Source organism: Acomys russatus, chromosome 5 (genome assembly GCF_903995435.1).
Source record: "Acomys russatus chromosome 5, mAcoRus1.1, whole genome shotgun sequence".
NCBI lineage: Eukaryota > Metazoa > Chordata > Mammalia > Rodentia > Muridae > Acomys > Acomys russatus.
The window spans coordinates 55,381,774-55,391,268 of record NC_067141.1 but is presented as its reverse complement, the minus strand read 5'-3'; positions in this window follow the sequence as shown (position 1 = coordinate 55,391,268).

The window sequence follows — 9,495 nt, the reverse complement described above, 5'->3', positions numbered from 1 at the left end:
CTGCCACATATAACTTTGGTTAATTTGTATACAAACTATGTGCTTGTTTCCAATCCCTGATACTTCCCCCAAACAAAACAACAATGAAATAACTTCTGCAACCAGAGAAAGGCTGTACAAAACAAACCTCTTGTTTTTCATCAGAATGTCAAATGCTCACTTTTGTAGGAGTAGAGAGGCATCTTCATACATGACCACAAAATCTAGCTTGGTCAGTAGTGTGGCCACTGTGTAGTGGAGCTCATTAGATAGAACTGTAACTATTTAATGCTAAGATTGGATTGAAGAGGGCATATTTCTTTCAAAGTTATAGCGCTGCTACTATGGACTTCATCTTTTAGACTCTCTTTGCTCTATACCCCAAGCTTAAGTGAAAAGGAAAGGAAAATGTAAGAAATAAAATGAACAGATAAAAATCATGAGCTCTGTACTAGGGTAGACCATCTGCCAAGCACTTATGTGTATACCTCATTATTTTTCAAAGCAATTAAGTATTATTTTTAAAAAATAATCAACACCCACTTTTTGGACATTTGAGCAACTGAAAGCTTAGGCAATATAATGATGGGCTGAAGCATTTTGGCTCAGTTGCTGCTTAGCATACTGTCTCCCGAGAAAAGCAAGCGGAGAGGATAGTTGTGGATGGCACGGTGAAGGGGAGAAGAGGAAATGAAGGAAGGAAGGCTAAGGAAAGAGAGACGAAGCAGGGAATGCGAAGGAAGGAAAAGGAAGCATGAGAGGAGGTGGGAGTGGGAAGAGAGAAGGATGAGATAGGGAAATAATGAGGCAAGAGGAGGTCAGATATTAGCCTGAGTGGGTGGCAGAGGCTGCAAGGATGCAAAGTTTGAAGAAAGCCCTAGAAATTTCTGAATGGATAACAACCGCATGTATCAAAGCCCAGCTTCTACATCATCTGGCATAACTGAGGTGGGCATAGATCCAGAGGCTGGCTGGTGACCTTGTAGACTTTCTCTGAGGGCATCCTACCAGGCCAGAACTGATTGTTATCGGCAATAGCTTCCACTGATGGTGGCAAGCAAGCGGGGGCTAGGGCTCATGGCCCCTAGTGGGGGCTTCCACTGATGGTGGCAAGTGTCTAAAAATGAAAGGGAAAGAAGGAGAGAAAAGACCCCCCCCACACACACTCTTACATTTGATGAAGTAAGACAGACTCCAGCAGGTAGGTTTCAACAAGCTTCTTCTTTTAAGTTTCTTTTACTATACACACTCACATAATGCATATATATTTATGTACATGCAAACATAGACACACATACACACACACACACACACACACACACACACACACACACATTGTGGTGGATGGAACAAACTCCAAAGAGTGAGTTCCAACCACCTATACATATACATATACCATATACAGATACACCCATCTTTGTGGAGGGAAAAAAGATTCCAACAATTTATTATTTCTCCCACAGCTATATATCCCAACAAGATCTTTCAAGCAGTACAAAAATCACAATGCATTTAAATTATATTTTCTTCTAATTGAAAGATAACAATGAGTATATAGTTTAAAAAACCATGTTCTCCAATACCCTCATATGATCAAATGTTTTACGTACTATAGGTGAGAAACAAACATGAAAAACAAGTTATTTCCAAGAACCCATATACATTTTTAAACTAAGCAACTTGCTATGTGTTAACAGAGTATAAACAAGCAAGGTAATTTTTTCAGGCAGCTTTTCTTTACTGACAGGCTGCAATGTGCAGTTATGAAGAAAGAATCAATTATTAGAAAAATACTTTTATAACTATCTTAAAAGAATCACAAATCTAAACTTCAATATAAAATCATCAGCCATTTCTACTTTGAATCCTAAAGGTGCTCAACTACTCATTAATAATTTCTATTAAATCATATCAGGAATCTGAGGGCAAAAATAAGTATAAGAAATTAGTCACCTTGAAGTCCAGCTTCAGTGAGAGTTGCGTCAGCTAGGGCTAATTGGTATATTGTATTTGCTCACCAACCCCCAAAAGTCCCTAGCTTTAAATTAAAGAGTGCATGTTTTCTTACCTTCAAATTGTTTCCTAAGGTTTTCTGCATCAGAGCCAAGAGCCAAAACATCTTTATCTAACCTTGCTAAACAATCTGGTTTTCCCTAACTTTCTACATCAGAGCCATTAACAAAAACATCTTTACCTAACCTTGTTGAATAATCTGCCTTTCCAAATTCTTTCTAAGGGTCACTGCTAGCAATCTACATCTGCAGGTTCTTTCCAAGGGTGGTAGTTGAATCATTAATCTGCTCCAGCAGCAGTGCCTGAAAAAAAATCAAGCATTGTTATTGTGTATGCCAATGATATTGCCCCGTGATGGGCTGGAAGCTGCCTTCATAGTATTAATGCCATTCATATATTAGGGGTATTGTAAGGACAGCAAGGGTAACAAGCAGAGCTATCTCCACAACAGCACGAAGCCCGCAGGACACGTAGTTCTCGGGGTTATGTATGCCCTGCTGAGACACACCCATCGTGGGCATACTAACCAGTGGGCTGCATTCCATGAGTTCTAGATCTGTTTTGCTGTTCTTCCTTCATGGATTCCCCCCCCCCCAAAGTATGCTTGCTGGTTTAATTCTCACAAGTCAATGGAGGTGATGGTGCTCGTGGTGGTGCTGGTGGTGATGGTTTCTGTTATCCGGGGCTCTAGGAGAATGGCTATAAATAATTTTCTCTTCCATAGTGGAACTTAGTGTCAGGTCCAAAAGAAACCAGGGACAAATGGCTAACTGTGGTGCCTATTAGCATACCAAAGCACATGCTGGCCTCCAGGCTCCCAGGCATCTCAAGTACCTGTTCATGGAGGCTGGTACCTTGGCTCCTCTCTGCTCTTTTCACCCTGCCCCATACCCTAAACTTTTCCAGCTCCTGGGCTTCCCTGTGATAGTGAATAAGATGTTCAAGATTTGAACACTGTTGTATTTAAGGAATCCATGAGAAAATTGCGCCAGCTTGTAAGCTGCTAACTTGTGAAATGTATCCAGTCAGCAAACTTGCCCAAGACAGATAACTTCCCAGAATGGAACAGATGAGCTAATCATCGTAAGAAACTGCCCATCCTTGTAAATTTTACTGCCTCTATTGTTTTTGAAAGACAATGGGTCCTGGGGACTAATTTCTAGTTTTGCTTCAGGAGAAAAAGTTTGCTTGCTGTAGATAACTGAGGCATCTACAGGATGTCTATTGTAAAAGTTCGGCACTTCAGCATGTCAGATAGCTTGACAGCCCTAAAGCTATAACACTGGAACTTTACGCTTTCTGCCTTTAGAGGGTGAAGATCGCTGGGTGCTGCACTGTGAGAGTCCTGCATCTCAGGTGCAGACCTGGTGCCAGAACTTATTAAAGTCTCATTTGTTAGATTTATTCATGGCCAGGAAGAAGCTCTGAGCAACCCCAGATCTATCACACCCTTCCCCCAGGTTCCCATGCCTATATAACCCTACCACTTGCGGCCAGACACTCTCTTTGCTCTCTTGGTCATCTTCGGCCCCTCTTTCTTGTCCCTCTCTTCTCTTTGCTCTCTTTTCTCTTGCTCCACCTCCTTCTTCTCTCATGGCCCAGTTCCATTTTCTGGCCATGTTCAATCTGCTACTTTTCTCTCCCTGCTCTTGACTCTTCCAGATGCCTCTGGCTGTACTTCATAGCTACAATAAAAACCTTCTTTTCAGCCATGCCTTAGAGTGGTCTTGTTCTCACTTTATACACTTAGAAGATGGGTTTTTGCACCCAAAGCAGCCCTTGAGCTCCTCGTAGTGTCTCCAAAGATGTCTAAATTGGGGGAGAGGTTGGAAAAATATTGGGGTGTCTCAGCAGAGCCTGATGCCAGGGTCACCTTTTGGGGTTCTTAGTTACAACAACATCAACAACAAAAATAACAACAACAATAAAATAAAAATAAAAACAGACACAAATAAGCTGGAGGACAAAGAATGGGCTCAAGCAGAAATTCAGGACAATTTATTAGAATTTAAAAGGAGAACCCTAAGACAGGCAAACTGTAAATATCACAACTGCCTGCAGTGAAGGAGGAGAGTAGAAAAGAAGGAAAGTGACCTTGTGCAGAATAAAACAGCATGGCGTTCAGCCATGTGCGGGCAGGCGTCCCTAAGCTGGGAAGGAGAGCTTTAGAAAAAGAGCTAGGAGACACAGAGCACTCACTGCCTAAGGAGTTTAAAGGCTCTGGCCAGTATAGAAATGCTTACTTTGTTGGGAGTTAGGCCTCAGAAAGGTAGGCAGATGCAGCCAAACCTCAGGGAGGCTCGGCTAGTAGAAACTGCCCTAGCTGGTGAAAATACTGAAAAGAAAAAGCACATTAAGTGGCAAACCTGCCTTCCCAGGGGGTAGTTCCCTAGCCAGGCCCCTGATTTGGCAGGTTTTCATTGACCCTTAAGAGAGGAGTCCAGGGTGTGTCTCTACCTAGAGGCAGACCCTGATCATGTTGATTTCTTTCCTTTCTCATAGTTCTCTTCCCAGGGCCTCAGAACATCCCATCTTTCTATTCTGCCTCAGTCTCCTCTTAAAGGTAAAAGTCAGGATTGTCCAAAGACAGGTAGTCAGGCTCAGGACCCAGGAAGAGCTGGAATTTCAATTTGAGTCCAAAGAGGCAAAAGCTAATGTTCCCGCTCATGGAAGTCAGGCTGGAAGAATTCTCCACAGGGTGAGGGAACTCAGTCCGCATAGGATTCACCTTCAACAGCCTGGATAAGGCCACACCTCAGGGAGAGATATCTGCTTTCCTCAGTCTATTTACTAAGATGCAAACCACAATGGCAAGCACACTCACAATAAACTAGAATGATATCCTCCCCATGCACAGGTCAATCAAACCGAGAAACCAAAGCAAACCAGCAAAGCATGCTGCTCTATACCACATGAAGACAGTTGCTCACATAGACCTTCTCATTATGGGCAAGTTTACACGGGATGTTTATTGAGGACAGAGAAGGCCCTAACCAAACTAGCATTTTAAAATGTAATACCTAGAAATTCTATTGCTTAGTATGTTGTAGTGTGGCTTAGACCTCAAAGGACAAGTCCCATTTAAAGAAGAAGAAGAAGAAGAAGAAGAAGAAGAAGAAGAAGAAGAAGAAGAAGAAGAAGAAGAAGGAGAAGGAGAAGGAGAAGGCTAATTTATTCTAGCATTTTTCATTGCAGCAGATGAATGCATAATCCCTAAAAGCTGCTTGTGTTAATAGAAACTTTATGTTCAAATTATGTGCATCAGTGTGCATCTGTGCAAGTATGTGTCATTGCCTGAGGAGACCAGAGGTGTCAGATCCCCTGGACCTGCAGTTATAGCTATTTTGAGCCACCCAACATGGGAGCTTTGGATCCCATATACGTCCTCTATAAGAGTAGTAAGTGCTCTTAACTGCTGAGCCATCTCTCTCTCGCCCACATTGTGAGAATTTTTGACAAGACTAAAAGCCTTTTAGAAATGGTGCTCCTCAGAGGTACAGTCTTGTAAGTAGCTTATTTTTGTGTAGGGAGAAGAGTTTCGAGAATTTGAAAGTAGACTCCTCAGAACTGGTAACCATGACGACAGATGGGCTTCCTGCAGTGGTCAGTATTCACTTTAGACTCATGAAGCAAAGCACAATGTGACATGGCTTCATTAAAGCACAAAATTTAAGCCAATTTATTGTGCCATTGACCAAGAGCCACTTTGGGATCTAAATTTATAAACTGTGCAAATAATAGCTAAAGCATTAACCCTAACCCCCACACAGTTTATGCTGCAAATAACGATAGTGAATGTTGAGAGATGTTAAAATTGTCAAAAAGAAATGTACCTATAATGTCATCAAGGGTACAATCTCCACCTTAGTGTGTCAGTGAAGAGTGCATCAAAAACTGGGCTCTTCAGGTGGATGGTTCTATGGCCCCTTTAGAAACTCTAAGTACTCTACCTTTCAAGGAAACATAATTTGCCCATATATAGTAAAATTATGTCTTTGGAGAGCTCATTAGACTAGCAGTAGTTTAGCCCATTTTCTTAACTGCAACTCATTTCTACATATAAAAATTAAAGACTCACTTCCTATTACAGCTCACTGTGAGAGTGGTTGGTAGATATGGAGGTCTGGTGGGTACTTGTCAGGAGTTCTAAATTCTCACTTCCCAGAAAAAGGAATTGAACATAGAGTTATATCAGAAGCAGGGGCAAGATATTACAGAAAGATTTATGTCCAAGTGAGAAAGGGACTAGAGCAAAGAGAAAGTTTGGGAGCTCAAACAGCATCTGTGTACAGAACCATGGCTGGTATGTCTCATAACCTGGGCTTTAAAGGTCATTTGCATAGCTGGCTTTCTGGCATGTGCTCAGTCTGACTTCATGCATCCCATGTGTCTTTGCCGTCTTAAGTGTCCACCTAGTGGCGTACGGTTTTGGTATTATAGTGAGTCATAAGTCACCTTCAGACACTCTGGAATGCCACTTTTCACAAGATCTGTCTAAACACTACTATGGTACTAAAGCCAGAAAAAAATCCCTCATAATAAAAAGTACTAAAGAGCAACATCTATGAATGTGGATGGACACAAAATGCCACAAGCCTAATGCAACCGCATATGAACAGTATCGTCTAACCATGGCCAAGTGGAGCTGACCTTAGGAATGGAAGGGTGGTTCAAAAAGGATCAATGGATGTAATATTTCACACCAACAAAATTATGAGATCACTTAGCGCCAAAAGGCATATTCCTGATTTTTTTCAGGATGTTTCCCCTTCTAACTGTTTTTCTTAAAGAGTATTTTCACTGTTTGAGTAATTTTTGTCAAAGCAAGATTTTTTTTTCTCTTTTTTGAGACAGGGTTTCTCTGTGTAGCCTTGGTTGTTCTGGCACTCACTCGGTAGACCAGGCTATCCTCCAACATCTCCACCTGCCTCTGCTTCCCAAGTGCTAGGATTAAAGGCCTGCACCACCATCACCCAGCTCGGTTATCAGTTCTATTGCTCAAAAGAGAACTGGCATCCCAAGCTATTCCACAGTAAAGAGTTATAAAATTAAAGAAAGGAATATGTTGCATTCTTGTACTCTGCTGAACATTTCCCCCCAGGTATGTAAAACATTCATTTGTTTATTTGTGTGTGTGTGTGTGTGTGTGTGTGTGTGTGTGTGTGTTTTGCTATTTTAAAATCAAGTAATGTAGGACTGGCATTGTTTGGTAGACCTGGAATTTGCTTCATGAGGTTCAGTTTCTTTCTTTCTTTTTTTCTTTTTTATGATATGGAGAAGTTTATTATATGAGCAAGGGGGAAAGGGGTGCCCAGAGATGGGGGGAGCATAAGAGAGCCCAGCTTCCTTTCTTAAATTGGATTGCAACACAGTAGGTTTGTATGTGCTTTTTCATACACCTTTCATTATGATTAGCCCCAACCCCTTCCTGCATAAACATTTCCATACCCATAAATCAATAATTTTGATGTGTTTAGTTAGGGTTACTATTGCTGTGACAAAACGCCATGAACAAAGCACCTTGGCGAGGAAAGTGTTTAGTTTTGCTCAGGCAAGTGTCATGTAACAACTCCTTGTCAAAATCAGTGAGGACAGGAACTCAAGCAGGGCAGGGATCTGGAGGCAGGAGCTGTTGTAGAGGTTATGGAAGGGCGCTGCTCACTGGCATGCTCAGCCTGCTTTCTTACAGAACAGGACTACCAGCCAAGGGGTGGCACTACCCACAATGGCCTGGCCCCTCCCCCGTTGATACCTAATTTAAAAAATGCCTTATAGCCAGATCCTTATGAAGACATTTTCTTAGCTGAGACTCTTTCCTCTCTGATGGCTCTAGCTTCTGTCAAGTTGACATAGGACTAGCCAGTGCAACCTGATAAAAGCCATCTGTGAGAAACCCACAGCTGGCATCGTACTCAAATGCAAAATATTGAAATGTTACTCCTTGGCCTTCCTCTGTAATAGGTGACAGGATTATGAAGCAAACTTTGCCACTGCTATCAATATTTCACTGTAATGTTTTGGAGACAAGAAAAGGGATTGAAAAACAACCAGATTCATAGGTGATTTTTATCTTATTTGTATATAAAATATTTATGAGGCCATGCACAAAAGTTTCTAGCATTGATAAGTGTACAAAGCTCTGGTATTTGAGATCAATATAAAAATTTCTTTTACTTCTATATACCCACAAAGGGTAATTAAAAATGAAAATTAAAAAACAATATACAGCATCATTGAAAAGTAAAACATTGAAAAAATAGGAATAAATGTAATCAAGGTATTTCAGGGGAGTATTAAAAAACTAGATAAGATCTAAATCAATGAAAAATGTATTATTTAAATGTCTATATTATCCAAGTTTATATTTTCGTTATGGTTTGAGTAGGAAATTTTATCCACAGACTCATGTTTTGACATGTCTGCCCACTTTCTCCATATCTCTTCAATATAGTACTTGAAGTTCTAGCTAGAGCAATAAGACAACAAAAGGAGATCAGGGGGATCCACACTGGAAAGGAAGAAGTCAAAGCATCACTATTTCTATTTGCAGACGATACAGTAGTATACATAAAAGACCCCCAAAATTCCACCAGAGAACTCCTACCGCTGGCAGTTCTGTTTCTAGAGGTTGTAGAACCTTTAAGAGACAGGGCCTGGCTAGCAGAAGTAGGTTTTGAGGATTGGGACATGGAAAGTAATAGCCTAGCCCAAAGTTCTGATCCAGCAGTTCTGTTTCGTACTCCAGTGTCACGCGAACAAGGCTCTCCCATCCACTCCTGTAACCATGCCTCTCTTGCTTTGATGAACAAAACTCTCTGAAACCATAAACCCAAGTGAACTAGTTAGAATACAGATTCTTTGATTGCTCATCTTTCCCTCCTAGAAATCAGACCATTCTCCTTCTTCTCTCAATATATCCCTTATAAATAACCAACGGCTCCTGATGTGACATTTGCAGCATGCAGAGCTCAGTGTGAGGATCCCAGTATCTCCCCCTAGCAAGTACAACATATGTCTGTGGTTCCTACCCTCTATCTTATCTTGGCATATGGACTATATTAAACTAGACTAAGACCTCTCACCAGTCCTGAAAATCTGTAAAAATAAGAGAATTCTTTTGTTCATTTTATTTTCGTTTATCTTTCAGGTCATCTGATATACAATACATGTCTCCTAATGTAGCTCACCTCTAGACCCGAGTGCCACTTCAGGACCCTATCTCTAATAACGTAACTCCTTTCTGAGTTTGGGAGGGAAGGTTTTATCTTTCTCTCAGGGGTCCATCCCATTATGCTTTATCTGGTCTGATGTTCCACCCTTTCTGATACTCTCACATTCCCACGACCAATGGTACCCTTCCCCCATCTTCACAAGGCATACACTCTTCTCTATCCCCCTTCTCTGTCCGTCTCTCTTGATAATGATCTTTCTGAAAGACAATTTCATATCACCTCTTTTCCAAAAACAACCAAGCTTCTATTTTGTCACTAGAAAATTTGGGAG